At 42.9% G+C, this 15,068-nt stretch overlaps 1 long non-coding RNA gene and 1 other non-coding gene across 3 annotated transcripts in view; both read right to left on the minus strand.

Moving 5' to 3' along the window:
* Positions 1 to 1,529: 1,529 nt before the first annotated feature.
* LOC112531757 overlaps positions 1,530 to 15,068 on the minus strand; it is a 54,228-nt gene continuing 40,689 nt past the window's right edge. For both annotated transcript variants that reach the window (XR_005855783.2, XR_003073733.3), the window contains 2 exons: positions 7,526 to 7,677; positions 1,530 to 6,726 (listed from right to left, as the gene is read on the minus strand). This is a non-coding gene — a long non-coding RNA (uncharacterized LOC112531757). The remainder of the gene's footprint in view (positions 6,727 to 7,525; positions 7,678 to 15,068) is intronic.
* TRNAY-GUA lies at positions 4,635 to 4,724 on the minus strand. Its single transcript is given in 2 exon segments — positions 4,635 to 4,670; positions 4,688 to 4,724. It is a non-coding gene; the product is annotated as a tRNA-Tyr (tRNA).

The following is a 15,068-nucleotide window of genomic DNA, read 5'->3' on the forward strand; positions in this document are numbered from 1 at the left end:
TCTATTCCAAGTTTAGGAGAGATCCTTAATTCACAAATACAGATCTCAGACCTCTGTAAGACTTAGGGGACTTAAGCAGCAATCATGCCTCACTGGTTCACCTTTCTTTTCTTTGGTCTTCAAATAAACAAGAAACATAGTGACCCAAGAATCAGTTGTCACTGGCCTCCCATAATTGAAAGGTAAGGTATTGCAAGAAAAGGAAACATTGAAACCTCTCTGGTTTTAACAAAGAAGGAGTCGGAACTCTTAGCATCCCTCCTAAGGACAGAAAGACAGACAGACTCTCAGGAATTGGCAACATTATACATCAAACTCACAAACCAGAAAGGAAGAAGGATTTTGTGGTGTCGAAGAAACACCCAAGAAGGCTTTGTCTGAGGAGGCTGGTATTCAGACAGCACCAGCTTAATTTTCACAGCAGATATCTCTGAGCAGTCAGCTAAGTAACCTAAATGCTGCAGTGAGAGTGCTGAGAATCTTCTAGGAAATTAAGCCAAACAGCTACAGCACCACATCACTAAGGAGTAATTGAACACTTTGATATGATAATTGATTATCGTGCATTGATTAAAGCAGGCAAGAGAGCATACACTCTCCAGATGACTTTCAAATTACAAAGCCACGAGCTTCAAAGCTTATTTGGATTCACACAACAAAATACATTTCATTATTTACAACGTAAAAAAGTATCCTCATAAATGCGGCAAGAATTTTAAAACAGTGCATGGTGAAATGGCACAACTTGAAATAAGGAACTAATCAATGCTATCAAAATGGCTTTCATCTGTCCTGCAGACTCAAATCATTTCCAGATGATAACATGGGACTGATTGGATGTCTCTGGAAGCAATCCTTATCAAGGCCTGATTGTAATAACTACAATAGGATGAAAAAAAAAATGGTTGGTATAGGGTGGCTAAATAGGCCTGAGGAAATGTGCAAACAGTTGCTCAGTTGGAGTAAATCTACCTGACCTGATGGCTGCAAGAAAAAGCAGCATCTGCTTTGGGTCGTTTCCAGCCATGCTTAGATGCCTTTCGTAAATTCAGCCAAACACTCACTGAAGGAGTTTTGCCTCGTGGTAAGAGCAGATCAATCTGTAACCGCTTGCAATTTCTATGAACTAGAAAATCATCACCGGAGCATCATCATTTTAAAGCCTTTTCAAGCTCTTCTCAAATACATATTGTTTTAACTGCCATGATTCTATCTCTAGAGCTGTAAGGGAACTGAGCAGTTGTTACCATTTACTTGCATTACTACTCCATACAGAAACCAGGATCATGTTTTCCTCGGCGTTGTGAAAAACTTAGCAAAGATATGATCCTGCTCTAAGAGCTTCATCCGAACTGCGTGACCAGAGACAACAGGTGTCTGCAACAGAGTGATGGCAGCAGAAAATGGCAGAGCTTCAGTAGAACGTTCAGGTTGAATATTAGGAACAATTTCTTCTCAGAAAGAGTAGTGATACATTGGAATGGGCTGCCCAGGGAGGTGGTGGAGTCACCGTCCCTGGAGTTGTTCAAGAAGCGTGTAGATGTGGCAGTGAGGGACACGGTTAGTGGCTATGGTGAGGTGCACTGGAGGTTGGACTGGATGGTCTTGGTGGTCTTTTACAACCTTAATGATTCTATGATTCTGTGATTCTAACCTAGGTCTTTGGTCCTGTCACCACAGCACTGCATCTGTGGGCTGAAACCTGATGCCAGAACACGCAGCTCACATCACTCAAACACTGGAGACTGCCCAGCTTTTCTACAGGGTTTCTTTAAGGTTAACCACATTTCCTTAGGCAGGCCCTGCATTACTCAGCCATTTCATGCTGTGTCAGAAGAACAGTTCCTGGCAATATGGCTTTGATGGAACAAGGTGAAATCAGGTGTCTGGAACCAGGCTGGGACTCTTTTGTATTGGAAAATCAAAACAAAGCTCTGGATATCCAAGGTCATTCAAAGCAAGCACAGATGAGAACTAGGAGAAGTGAAAGCACAGACAGTTTGCCATATGTTCAAGCTGGCTGTAGGTACTTCAATTTCTTCACCACACAGGGTGCTGTTTCTAAGTTAGGGGACAGGTTCAAAGTTTATCTGGGAACAAGAGGTGAGACAGAAAGAAGAAAGTTTTCTCAAAAAAGGAAGGAATATCCCACTGATGACAAACATTCACTTGTCTAACAGGAGCTTACCACTGGCAATTCAGTGGGTCCCCAGTGGTCACCTCTTTGTTTCAGAGATTTGGTCTATGGATGCCACTCCTCAGACAAAAAAAAAAGGGGGTGGAGGGGGACCACAATGTCCGATGAACCAAAGAAGTCTGGCTGTGGGAGGAAGCTTATTCAGGATGCAAAAGAAAGCTGACGCTCCTAAGACAGCATAATTTTTAAGTATGCCTATCTTTGCTATCTGAAATTTAATTTGAATGCGCAAGAAAAAACAGAAGAACTCTATTTAAATCCATATTTCTGGCTTGATGGCCACATTTATGGCATGTTTTTAAAAATGAAATTATCTTGTGTGGATGTGATTGCAGAAAAAGAAACAGTCTCCAGCATCATCACTGTGTCAGCAAGGAGCAGTTCTGGTAGTGGCAACAGGATGACAGCAAACATGGTATAACAGAGGCTAACTGCATCAGACAGCATTCTCCATGCCATAACAGCTCATTCTTTTAACTAGAGGAAGAACATGCCTTGTGATGAGAACATACTTTTAATTAAACTTTTCTCCCTCTACTCATTTTAATCACATCTTGTGCAACCAGTGCGAAATATTCAGTGAGCAAGTATGTGCTCATAAACAAAACACCTATGAGACAGTCTGTCCTTCCACCAGTCGCCTCTGTTTCCCAATTTCAGGGAACATATCAGCCCTTCTCTGATATGAGCACAAAATTTGGCATACAGGGATTTACTTTTCATGATTATTGGCAGATTTTGAATCAAAAGCATCACGCATACTGCAGCAATTAAGTGCATGAGTCAAGTACTCACTCATTTGGAAAGGCTCCTGCTTTGTGTTATTGCTCACCAGGACCATAAATGGCACGTTGTGAGGAGGAAATCTGCCCCAGCTCAGGAGCAAGTGCGCCCAAGTTCCTCCTGTGGTGTCACTCAGGCTCATACCCCTCTCCTCGTCCTCCGTGTCTGTTGGGACTGCCAGATTCCCACCTGAGATGCTGCTGCTGTGCAGCCTCCTCCCTGGCAGCATTAGCAGGGCTGCAAGGAAGCTGCTTCCCTTCCCAGTCTGCCTTCACAACCTCATCCTATGGAGCAATAAATGTTTGGCCTGTCCCACAAGGCCTGAAGAGCCTGTTGTGCTGTTCGGAGAGACAAACCTGCCTCCCTCATGTCCTGTGCCTCCCTATGCTGAAAACTCATTATGGTTATGAGGTTATAAGTGTGTATCGCTATGCAGGCTGAAGAGGAATTAATGCAGCTGAATTTGGAAGGACAAAGAAATCTGATGTTCTACTATGATCAATGGTCATTGATCCAACTTTAATTAGTAAAAAAAATTAAAATGAAACATAAAATACTGGAATTACATCGCCTGATTATTCATTCTAGCTTAGTACCAGTTCCTTGATGGATTTGACCCAACTTCTAGCAAATAGTTTTTTATTAAAAATCCTAAGTATATTTAAAATACAATGAAAGGTAAGCAAAGATGCCATCTCCGTTTCCTGTCTTTGTTTGGCTTAGCACTGTGCTTTGCATGAGGAGATGCTTTGCATGAGTAGCTTTGCATGAGCAAATTTCGATCCCTAATGTCATCTCATCTAATGCAAATATCTGAAGATGTCCAATCGTATATTTAATAAAGCTTCTTACAGACCTCTAGGAGTTGATTGTGTCTTGTGAAAGTGAGTTCTGTCAGTCAGTTTTCTGTGATAAAATTTTCTTTTACAGATTCTCAGGGCCTTGTTCTTTAGTCTCACAAAGTTTCTCATTTTGGCTTCTGCATGTATGAGTCCTTAGAATACAACCTCACCTCAATAACCTTGCCCATGGTATTCCTTCATACGCATCTTTTTTATCCATTTCCTTCACAAACAGACATAAACTTTACAACTCTTTATTGAAATGAGCCCTGCATAGTAATGATAAACCTTCACACAGCACACACAGTGATATTCACAAAACTCTCATGAGGTTATTGATAACAGCCGCATGTAGTGACTGTCACAGACAAATACCTGGACCTGAAGGATTGTGGAGTTCCTGTCATCATGAAAACATTTTTCCCCCATCTCTTTTATTCCCTACCACTCAAAGCAAAGTAACTGGACCTCTTCTAGTCTCTCACACTCAGTTCAGCTAAAAGAGGCTCTGCCAGCTCCATGCTGCAGGTCTGCTCTAGCTAACAAGGGTCTGTAGAAGGTGTTGAGCCCCGGAAGAAGAGAATCCCATACAATGTGCAGTGACATGGCAAAGGTCAAAGTGCCATTGCTGTAAGAATCAGAAAGTAGGAAACAAAATCCTTGAAAGTGGTAGAGGAACGAAGTAAAGCAACTCTCTCACGGTGCCTAGAGTGGAGTACGGCTGGAAAGGGCAGTTTTGCCAAGCTGTAAATTCCAGAAGTAAGTGAAAGACAAAAATCATTAAAAAAAATGATGACCGCCTCCAAAACCTTTCCTTCGAGCCGGAATTGAACCAGCGACCTAAGGATTTCTTTCTACAGTCAGCCTACAGTCCTCCGCTCTACCAGCTGAGCTATCGAAGGAAGATGAGGGAGTGCCAAGAATGAGTCAAGACGACATCAACAATAGCCTTAGGCTCTAATGGACTTCCATATGCATTGCTTCTCACAACAGCAAAACAGTATCAGAAAAAAAGGGCATAAGTTGAGCCTTCCCTGCAAAACTGGATTTTGGTTATGAAACTGCCAGTTTTCTGCCAAATAGTTCACAGCTCTTGTAAGATTGTTGTTGGTGGTAGCGTTAAGGTTGGAATTCCTGTGATGACCCATATGAAATCTGTCTGCTTCTTAACAAAGAAATTTGCCAACTCTTCTGTGATCTTGCCATATTTCCTAATCTGAGCTAGGAGAACAGAGAGGACTCATATCCACACAATTCCCCACAACAGTTCTCCAGCCAAATCCTATAACAAGTTAGCAAACAAATCAGCTAACACACTCCCTGACAGCCTCCACAGTGAATGCAGAGGAATGAAGGAAAAGGGTGGAAAGCAACAGACACTGAGGAAATATTTGTCTCACATGTGAGGTGCTGTCGCAACTTCTCAGAGGTCTAATCCTGGAACTTGCCATGTGTCATGACATGCACACACACACAAGCAGCTTTCAGGTCAGTTGACGACGTGAAGAAAAGCATGGGAAGAAACAGAAATGTTGGATGCCAGCATGGCAGTATCTGAGCTCTCGGAGGTCAGATAGATGGTCTCAGTGGGAGGAGGTCTGGGAGATACCCGTATGCGGGAATGTGAGGTTAATCTTCTGCTGGAAAAAGAATGGCACAACTGATAACATGCATGACCACGGATCAGCAAGCTCCTAAATCAGAGCAGATAGTATGTATAGCCCCAGGGCTTTAATCTTTTCCAGTCTGCAGACCACACAGCATTTTCCAGGACACTTCAGGATCCCTTCAAGCAAATTTAAGCCTATTGTCATGAGTCCGCCTTATCTGAGTTACCTTTCACAGACCCCTTAAAATAATTCACTAGTCCCACCCACGCTTTCAGAGATCCCAAAACTGAAAATCACTGCTCTGTTCAGTTTAACTTATTGGCACTGTCATCCAGTGCTAAGGTACCAAATACAGACTTATGGGAAAGTATCACCATTTCTATGCTGTCAAAAGTTGTTACCAGGAAAGATAACCCTAAACCACTTGTTCTTTCGTATAAAAAATCAGTGGCAGTTAAGTCAAGATAATAATTCAAATGGAATCAGATAAAAAGTGGATGCTGTTACTATCTATGCATGAACAAATGGGATGCAGAAGCCACAGTGTTGCCTTGACAATAAAAAGCACGGGTGATTTGTGAGAGATATTCCTGTAAACTACAAGTGTACCCCCCAAGGCAGGTTTTCAAAGTAGATGTTCCTAGGAAAAATTAATTAATTTTTTCTTCATTTTTTGAACTTGGTAAGCTTTGAATGCTTAACAGAATTAGATTCTGGTATGGAGCTCATGAAAGATCTCTGATTATTTCGATGCTTTTAACTGATTAAATGAAGATACCAAGCTTTGAGAGTCATGTGAGCAGAGCCCTGAGCTATATAAAGGGAACAGCTCACCTGTTTCATGTGGTGTAGAATAAGATGAAAGGAGAGGATGTAGCTCAAAAGCAGGATGGAGAACAGCCAGAGGTAAAGCTACTAATAGCTGGACTGTACAATTGCACTTGGTAATACTATGTGTTTTGTTAAGCTTAGATTAGCATATGATGGTCTCCAGTGTTTTGGATACTTGCAAGCTGACTTTCTATCATGACTTTAAATGGTTTAAAGGTGTTTTTCTTCAACGAAAAGTCTTAGAAAATCTGGTCAGTTCTAAGTGACTTCCTGGGGCTGTTTTATCTTACAGGTCTTGAATACAAATATTAGATTCAACTCACAATGAATTCGTGAAGTCTTTTTGTTCTCTTTAAATCTACCTGGTCTGTGATACAAGCCCCTGTTTGATTGCTGTGGTTTCTGCACCACCGAATAGAGGTGAACTTCGGATATCTCAGTTTGGCAGTCTGGTGTGATATCTCTGCAACAGAGGAGGATGTTTTGTTAAGTACTGCTACTCACAGCAACTGGAATGGTGCAGTCTGAAGCATCAGCGAAACAATCATCTGTGTCCATCTACCTGTTGAAATTCAAGATAGAAATCTCTTTGGGTCAGACTAAGACTAAGGCTTTGTGCTTAAAGGCTGAATAGAAGCTGGCACACCAGGCCCCCAACCTGCCTGATGCCCCCAGGCTCTGTTGTGATGTAAATAATGTGCACAACTCCTTGGGCCAGCTTCAGAGACAACTTTCATAACACACAGCGTGAACGAATGCCAAGGGGCAGGAAGGTGGGAATGCAGAAGGAAAGGAACCGGGAGAGTACGAGGGTTTAATATAAAGGAGGTTTGATTGCAGTGGCAGTGTGTGTGGGCTGCATTTCAGGAAACACAGCTTTGGAGGCCGTTACTTACAGCCATCCTTATTTGTCGTGCTCAGAGAACCCGCTAGGCACTTCTGATGCTGCACTGTCATCAGTAATAGACATCCAGGGGGAAGAATCCCTCAGGTGTTCAAAACCTAAGCTATATATGCTTATACTCAAACATATGTAGCTTAATTTTGCTACATAATAACCTTATTTTAATGCAAGAGTATTTCCTTTACGGCTAAATTATTTGAACTCCATTCTTTTCGTATGTATGTCCAGTCCCATAAGCAATTAAACTGAAGTTTCTGTGGCAGTACTCAGCTATCAGGTGCAGACTGCACAATCCTCTTCAAGCCAACAATTTAGCACCAGCAGCTAGCAGCAATTATACAAGTGCCTGAGAGCTCACCCCATCAGTGGGCATGGAAAGAGACAGCCTGTCTGTAACTGTCACCTTTCTTCAGCAAGTTACGCATTCGGCCAGCCAAGTTAAGCCGAGAAATGCAGCGAGTGGCATTCCTGTCTTCTCTCCCACAAAGGCTTCCAAGTCTTGCACTTCTCCTGGTGAAAGACAAGATTAATAATGTGTGAGCTTGTCTGAGATGATGATCAGCCCAGAAAGTTTTGATAATTGGGTGGCAATTAACCACTATCAGGACACGGCGTTATTCAGATACAATGTACTAGTGCCTAACCACTGGAAATCATAAGTCAGTGGAGAACCTGACCCCCGTCTAGTCGAGTTTAGTTTCAATTCAATGATTACCACATCCGATGTTTTTTGTTTAAGCAAAAGCTTAGCTCACCAGCAGTAGCTTCTCTGTTTAGGTCTCATCAAGACGACAAGGCAAATGAGGGCATTTCTGACAGGTGGATACTTTCTTCTTTCCAGACCTGCCTCTTCCCCCATGCGTGTACGTATTGCTTTGTGATAGCAGTTGTAATGGTCCTGATCTCGCTGGAGGCTTCAGTGTTAGCAAAACCCTGAACCATCTGGGGGAGGGCAGTGGTACGGGGCACAAAAGTGGCACTGTCTGTTTGGGGCATAAGAGAGCCCTCCACCTCCTGCAGCCACTTCCTTTTGAGAGACATCCCTTCCTTTCCCTTCTTCATCAGGCCCCTCAAACTAGAAAAACCCTAATGAAAACAAAACATGCATGTCATATATAACGAGGAGAAGCTCAACTGCTAGAGAGGAAAGTGTGAAATTACAGTATCAGCATGAGAGGGAGAGATATGAGCCCTCATTCCCCAGGAGACAATTTAGCAGTGCATGTTTTTTTTTTTTCCATCCACAAGCCATGTTCAAAGGGCAGCTTTTAGAGCCCAGAAGGATGTACCACAAGAAAAACACAGCAGTTACAAAAGAGGCAAGTATTTCTGCTCTAAACATTTGGCAACTTTTTTAATACACCAACTTGTTTTGTTGTGTGCATGCACAGCCTTGATGAACACGCGTGGTTCCCAATAGGCTGTTCTCCCCCAAAACAACGCTTTTTCTAGACTGAAAAGCAAATCCTTCAGGGGTCCCACAAGAACAGAAATGGAGTATGCCCTTCTGGCAGCTTGCTTGGATTTCTGCTACATGAGAGAATGTAGCAGTCTTAGGTAAGGAGGAGACTTGTCCATGACGGGTCTGGCTGTGGCAGGGAATACTGGTTTCTCTCAGTCATGAGAATCTAATTTATTTTTAAAGAGCACTTTAATATGGCATAACAGTATCACCACACATCTCGCTCAAGCAAAGAATTTTTCCAATTTATATTCAGTGCCATATAGAGTGGCTATAAAATGAGTTACTGTACCTTAAATTTCCGCCTTGGCCACAGTGGCAGGAAGCTAATTAGACAAACTGACCATGTCTTCTGGAACCATATCCACACTACTAGGATACACAAGAATTATCAGCTGTGTGAGAGCTCATGCTTCTGGAGGTAGTTGGACTTAAAGGAGAAATAACAGGTAAGGAGTGGAGAACAATGACCACTATGGGGCCTAAGCCAGTAATGAAGCCATGTTTAAACTCTTTTCCAGCTAAACTTTAACACCTCACAATGTGGCCAAAATATGTTAGAAGTATGTCTGAGGCATGAATGCTGGGCTCAGACCACATGTAAAACTAAGCTCTAAAAACAGTGTGACTTTCCCAGGTTATTTCTTAAATTGCAAAGACCAGTGCATCGGAGCCAAATGCACATAATAATCCTAATGGAGCTGACCATATTTTTCATTGTCCATGAAATGGTAAGCTTTGCAGGGTAGCAAGAGGCCTGGACCTACCGGGGTTTAGCACACCAGGAAATGAGTTTCAAATTTGGGTTTCACTTGAGCTGTTTGAAGCAGGAACCTCTGGGCAGGTATGAGTATTTATGATGCCTCTTTTGCAGGAATCTGAGAAACACAGATGCTTGAGAACTACTGCCTTTTTCCAACAATCATCTGTCCTGTTCCCATTCTCTTAGCAGAAGACAGGCTGCCAACTATATCCCAATATTATATAGCCCTCTTTCCTGGTATCCCTGCCTCCGCATAAGCGGATCGACACATTTCAGATATCACTGTGTAACAAAAAGGAACATCATATAAGTCCCAGGTGGAAACACTTCTCCTGAAAGGGATGAATGAACCTCAGAAGATTAGAATAAACACGGCAATAACGGCCGCATCCCCAGGAGCTGCACAGTCCTTCCTTCTTCTTAGATTACTCTCAGCCAAGTGCAGGGCATAGCACAAAAGAAAAAGGAGTAGGGCCGAGGGATATTTTTGCTACTATGTTGTGTGTATTATTTGTGCTGCCCTAGTGCTTGGGGACCTCAAACAGGGATTAGTGTCCTACAGAACTAAGCACTGTAAAAACAAAGACAGGTCCCTGCCCCTGAGAGCTAATCTTTGGCCACTCCTCTGCAGCATCTAGCTGGAGCAGGGCATAAGGAAGTGTGTGAGAGAGTACTGCTCGGACCACATGTAATCTTACTACAGTAACCCTTGTCCTTCCTCAACCTACTGCCCCTCTTCTGTTTGTTATTCTAACTCATTACCTCCACCTAAGTACGTTTAATTCATGAACTTCTTGTATGGAAGGCTTTGTGTATCTTCTTTTGATATTTTTTTGTTGTTGTTCATGTTGCATGTTCTTGAGCTTTGAAAAATAATATACAATTGATTACACAAAACAAGACAAAGTTTTACCCAGAGGAAAAAGATATACGATATATTTAAATACGCTTCTTGAAATATGATTTTGTATCTCTGTAGTGCCTAACGTGTATCGATGAGCAACATAACTGGTATGGCAACATAAATATAAATAAAGTCTGGTCAACATGTATTTACACACCAACTGCTTCCCCAAATGATATCTGGACACAGATTTATCTGCAAAATAATTCCTTCTGGTTAGACATGAAACAAGCTGCTGATATACTGCATTGTGGCTGATAAATTGCATTTGCAAGATCCCATAAAAATAAAGGAATCTGACAAAGTCGGGGTAATACAGCTCAGCATTCCCAGGGCCTCGACCAAACCAAGGGCATTCTCCCATCTCCAATTACTCCTTCCAGGCCAGCTTCATGCCCACTGCCTGCAGCTTCAGTGCCAGAAAGAGGCCATTTCTAGGCAAAGGAAGGTGTTCCTTTCTGTTCCTAGGAAAAGAGACTACCTGGGCAGAAGAGTCTGCAAGCCAACAGTGTTGTGCAGCAGGGTCCAACAGTTCTGCCACCATCCATCCATCCATCCTGAATCTTACATAACCCATTTATACTTTAAAAGAGAGAGGTAAAAAGGTATTTATTTGCTTAAAACAGTCTATTGAAGAAGTATAACCATGGCATGTTAGCTTACACAGATTGAGCAGTGAGGGTACAGTGTAATGGTACAAGTCACTCCTGTTTCCTCCCCCCACTACATGAATACCTGCCTGACTGTCAGGCATGTCAAGTCTCCTCTATGCCAAAGACGGCACAATGTATGGTAAGGACAGACTCCAAAAATTGAAGAAGTCCTCCAGATATCGCTCTGCTTCTTTTCACAAGCAGCAGAGAAAGAGACTGAAGGCTTTTTAAGGCGTATCTGAAAAAAAAAGAAAGCATGCAAACTTCAGGACTGACGTCCTTCCCAGGCCTGGCAATTGCAGCTTTTGGATGGAGGGCAGGGAGGAGCCCTTTCACAGCTCAGCAGTCAAATCTGAGAGCTGCTGGGATTAGAGGAGGAATTTCAAGTGGAAACCATCTGAATGTGTGTGCGCCTGTCTGAAGTTGAACTGCGTTGAAAGAAAACAAACGACTTCTTATAGTACCTCTGCAGAGTCTGGTCCTAAACGGGCAGAAGTAAGCCTAATTTTTCTTGCCATTGCAAACTTCAATGGGACAGAAGCTTGTGTGCTGTTTTTTGTTATTGTTTCTCTTCTGTTCTGAAAGTAAAGAACCAGGAAAAATCCATGACAGAAGCAGTATGAATAAATTGGCAAGATCTGCTGTAAATAGCTTTGATGCTAAACAACAACAAAATCAGATCACAGCCATTTTAAAATTTGAGCTTCCTCCTTCACCCCTGCCACTACGCAGGCTTCCTCAACATGTGACAAGAAGAATTCAGAGGGCCGCTTGTCAAGTGCTTCCTGACCCAAATCCTAGAGGTATCCTCCATCTGCAGCAACAGACAGCTCTCTGTGGTCTGTCAGTACCTTCTGTTTGGTTTTCAGCACCAGCTATCCTAGCTAATGAACGAAGAGCAACCACTGAAGACAATGGTCAGACAAGAGTTTAGTGGCATTTCTGGGAAGCTCTGAGGAAGACTTCCTTTGGTCAGGCAGAATACAGAACATTAATAATTGAGGGATGCGTAAACCAGCATATTGCTTTAGCAAACTAGGTACGCTTGGCTGTTAGGAAAACGGGCAGTATAAATCCTGGTGGAGAGGGTCTATGGACAAGAGATAAAAGGCAGAGCTAAGCGTTCGCGTTCTGTCACAGAATAACGTTACCTACTCGGCCTTCATCTGTAGGCAATAAATATCAGGGCTCAAAGCAGCCAGGCAGTGAGAAATATGTTTCCTATAGCACTCGGCTCCATATCCGAAATGCTCCTCTATGTAAATGTTTGCATGTGGCCCTTTGCATCTAAGGTTTGTAGCAACGCGTGGTATTTAGTCAAATGCCATTCCCCCAGAGGGCTGCATATTTTTGCTCTTATAATCTTGCATGGAAATTGAAATGGACGCGTTTTAACATGGGAAAAGTAAACATGTTTCCTCTCAGTGAAGCATCCAGAAGAAGCCCCTGTGATGATGCTGACAGCAGCCTGAGATTTTTCTCTAAGCATTCCTGACTGAGATTTGAAACCACCAAGGAAGAAACTTCCTCACAGAAAAGTAAAACTCAATTTGACACAGGCGCATAGGCACTGTACTGGGGATTGGATCTGCTCAGCCAGACAGTGCAGGCAGCATCAGCCTCATCAGCAACGCACCATCATTTCGTTCTTCATCAAGCTTCCCTGTCTGATGTAACAAACTCCTATTTACCTACCATGTGAATACGCTGAACTTAAAATGCTCGTCTGTGATAGACTGTTCTCCCCTTTGGGGATCCATTGGGCCCAACATGAATCGATCCTAAAAAGCTATTTAGAGCTTTTGGAGAATTCTTTGAATTTCCAGCTTCACATTTCAGTTACTGCAGTGTTTGTGTTAAGACGCCTGTCTGAGTTCTGCCCTGCAGGATTCAGAAAAAGAAAAATGTTCCTTTTGTATTGAACACCACCAGTAGGTATTTAGCGATTTTTTGTGTATTATGACAGTACCATCTGGCATTCATCTGCTGGGTACCTCAAGAGAACATCCCTTTCCTTCTTGCCTGTATGATGCCGGCCAAAATGACAGAGTACACCAAGGTTGACTTCCTGTAATACAGTCTCTTGGATTATCTTGAGTAGGACAATAGTTCTTTTATGTTCTTAACTTTGCATCTCACACGTTCTCCTGCCTGCATGAAAAACAAGGTCATAAGAGATTCTTACGGGTCAGACACCACATAATGTGAAGCCAGGGATAATGTTAGCAAACTGAGTAACAACAATCTACGAGGCCAGCTTTAGATAAGTATACCCAAGGAAATACAAAATAGGAATGGTAGTTAGCCTGGTTAGGGTTAGGGTTGTTCCAGTGAAACTCTTCGTACAGTGGAAGGATAAACAAACCATCACACTTAGAAGACATGGTTCACCTGCTGACTTAGCAACTCATGTCTGTCAGCTGTCGCCAGAGAGACAAAGGGGACTATCTGTTTGGGTTTCTCTTGTGTTCTCAGTCTCATTTATCTTCTTAGTTCCAAGATCCATTTCTTTCTAGAAAGAACTACAAAGGAAATTTGACTTAGTCACCTCTCTTCCCCCAGTTATTTACTCACTTTTAAGCAAACAACCAAGAACTTCAGTGCCAGCTCTTACATTGGACCAGTTCAGAAAGACTAGTTGAGCTCTGAGTAATGTCTAAGAGCTATTTTCTTCTCAGCTCCTTCCCGAAACGGCAGCTCCTCCATCCCTTTCAGGATACGTACTTTAATACTCCCAACCTGCTTCTTGCAAACAGCCTTTTCAAGAGAAACAAGCCAGTCTCAAGCAATTAAGACCTACAGATCTCCCTTCACTTCCTTCAAAGCCATTGTGGAGGTGCAGCTGAAACCCATTAAATTCAATTGAGCCCAAATGGCCCATAAGTCATATGGAAACTTCCTCTGGGCTTTTAACAAAGAGCCTTGCTTTAAATTCCAAATTACAAACAAATTCAGTCTGTTCAGCTTTCACATAAAGCATAAAAATTAAAGAAAACATACAGAGGAAAAGTTGCATCAAATCACAGGAGCATTATAAGAAAGCACAACTAGTTACTCCCGTTCTGAAGTTATGTTCTTCAGTTAGAAATGCCATATTAAGTCATGACAATATTTTTTTTAGTGTGGAATGCAAGCATGCTTTATTCAGTATATCACAAAGTCAAGCTGGCAGCATTCACCACAGCATTTTCTCCTCTGACTTTTCCCCACAGAGGCTAAAAATAATTTATATTCACACATATACATACTATACATACATGTGGATACTGTATTAACAGAGAATATTTCATTTTTTCCAAATACATGAACAGTAAGAGGAGGGCTAAGGAGAATCTTCATCCTTTACTGGATGCAGCAGGGAACATGACTGCTGAGGATAAGGAAAAGGTTGAGATTCTCAATGCCTTCTTCACATCTGTTTTTGAAAGTCAGACAAATTTTCCTCAGGGTATTCCACCCCCTGACCTGGAAGTCTGGGATGGGGAGTAGAATAAACCCCCACGATTCAGAGGGAAACAGAGACCTGCTGCTCCACCTGGACTGCTACAAGTCCATGGGGCCAGAATGGATACAATGGGGTTGCTGAGGGAGCTGGCAGAGATGACTGCCAAGCTACTTTCTGCCATCTATCAGTGTTCTCCTGAAGAAGCTGGCAGCCCATGGCTTGGACAGGTATGCACTTTGCTAGGTAAAGAACTGGCTGGATGGCCAGGCCCAGAGAGTGGTGGCGAATGAAATCCAGGTGGTGACCAGTAATGATTGATGCTCCCCAGGAGTCGATATTGGGATCTGTCCTGTTTAATATCTTTGTCGACGACCTGGATGAGGGGACCGAATGCACCCTCAGTAAGTTTGCAGATGACACCAAGCTGGCAGGAAGTGTTGATCTGCCTGGGGGTAGGAAGGCCCTACAGAGGGATCTGCACAAGCTGGATGGCTGGGCTGAGGCTAATGGATGAGGTTCAGCAAGACCAAGTGCAGGGTCCTGCACTTTGGCCACAATAACCCCAGGCAACACTACAGGCTTAGGGTAGAGTGGCTGGAAGACTGTGTGGAGGAAATGGACCTGAGGGTGTTGGTCAACGCTTGGCCGAATGTGAGCCAGCAGTGTGTCCAGGT

Source organism: Gallus gallus, chromosome 2 (genome assembly GCF_016699485.2).
Source record: "Gallus gallus isolate bGalGal1 chromosome 2, bGalGal1.mat.broiler.GRCg7b, whole genome shotgun sequence".
NCBI classification, from domain to species: Eukaryota; Metazoa; Chordata; class Aves; order Galliformes; family Phasianidae; genus Gallus; species Gallus gallus.